The following is a 2,016-nucleotide window of genomic DNA, read 5'->3' on the forward strand; positions in this document are numbered from 1 at the left end:
ACAAAATAATGCAGATATTCAAGCCCCAATCTGGTCTTGATGGGACACATCAGAATCAAAGCCAAACTCCTCTCTGGCTCTGTATGGAAGCACATGCCCTCCCTAGGTTCTGTTCTAAGGTGGCCATAAGGTTGTTTCTCCCAGGAGAAATCCTTCTCTCTGTTCACAAGTATCTCTTAGATCCCCGTAGAACAGACATGGCAATACACATAATCAACCACATATTAAACGTTAATTCTGTCATTCAGCAAATATTTATTAGATGCTGACAACAAGTAACAAGATAGGAAAATTTCTATTCTTGTGGGACTTATAATCTAGTGGGGGGAGAAAAAGCACAAGGAAGCAAAGGGAAAACATTAGGGAATGTGGTTAGTGCTACAATGGAAATTGAAAGGTGATTACATAAAGGCATAGTAGCCTAAGTTGGAACAGGAAGGGGGAAAATGAGAAATGTTTTCTAAATTAACAGAATGATGACGTTGTATGGTAGCACAAGTATCACAAGAAAGGTACTGATGGATATGGAAAGAAGGAGAGTTCTCCCCTCATTTTACTTCATGGGATATGAAGTTATGATTCTACGCAGACCTGTTCCCACTGGCCTGTCTCAGTCTCTCATGAGATTTTGTGCTAATTTAACGGAAAATACTGTGGTCCAAGGAAAACTGTGTTTACTATACTTCCGCCCTTCCTCCCTTCCCTACAGATTAAGGATCTTTCTCCTTTGTGAAGAGGAAATAGAGGAGAGTTCAGTCCTAAACCACAAGGGACACTTTCTTAAGATATTGACCAATCATTTTTGCCAGTGCCCAGTGGCACATACAGAATGTGCTTATAAATGTGGATATAGATGTATGCACTTACAAACACACACACATATATATTTAGAAGGTAAAATAATATAAAAGCTAGAAAGCACATTTATGTACATTTATGTATAACTATGGAAACCTTCATTTCTTTGAAACCTGTTAATGAGATCAGTCATAATAAATACATAATATATTGAATACAAAATATATGTACATATTCCTACAGTTGTTTGCACTCATTTATTGTTTTAACTCAGGTATCTAGCAATTGGGGTGATCAAGCATATAATCAAGGTAATTATAAATTTTACAAGAAAAAAATGTTTTCTTTGGAAGGCAGAAGAACGTCTCAATACGAAGAAGTTTCTGATCTTGACAGTTAACAAGAAAACTTTTAGACTGTGGCCTCCCATGTTTCAAAATAAATAAGAGAGTAGTTTTTTTTCGAGGTAGGGTTTTGCTCTGTTGCCCAGGCTGGAGTACAGTGGCACAATCATGGCTCACTGCAGCTTTGGCCTACAGTCCTCAAGCAATCTTCCCGCCTCAGTCTCCTGAATAGCTGGGACTACAGTTGCACACTACTACACCCAGCTAATTTTATTGTTCTTTGTAGAGATGGGGTCTCACTACGTCCCAGGCTGGTCTCAAACTCCTGGGGCTCAAATGTACCTTCCAGTACTATCTCCCAAGGTGCTGGGATTGTAAGTGTGAGCCACAGCACCTGGCCAGAGAGTAAATTTTAAATGTCTTAATAAAACATGAGAGGTAAGTGAGGTGATAGATATGTTAAAACTCTTGATTTAATCCTTCTATGTTGTATACATAAATCAAAACATCATGCCGTACCACACAAACGTATACAATTATAAAATAAAATATATACAATCATGGTTTGTCAATCAAAAATAACACTGAAAGAAAAATCATTTAGAGAATGCTACAAAGAACATGATGAACAATGCCTGCTTTGCTCTATTTGTCTACAGAAAATGCAGAGTAATTCAGTATCTACTTTGAATATTTTCATCCAGGCCAAATTGCAATGGTTAATGAGAAAAATGAATCAAGTGATTTCCAAAATCTGTTGTAATTAACTGTGTAATTTTGGTATGAGAATCTCAGATTTTTTTTATGACTGTAGCATAGGCTCTGGACTTAGCCCAAGATCACAGTTATTAGCTATGAGACAGATATGATTTGG

Source organism: Sapajus apella, unplaced genomic scaffold (assembly GCF_009761245.1).
Source record: "Sapajus apella isolate SASKATOON/1434 unplaced genomic scaffold, GSC_monkey_1.0 scaffold31, whole genome shotgun sequence".
NCBI classification, from domain to species: Eukaryota; Metazoa; Chordata; class Mammalia; order Primates; family Cebidae; genus Sapajus; species Sapajus apella.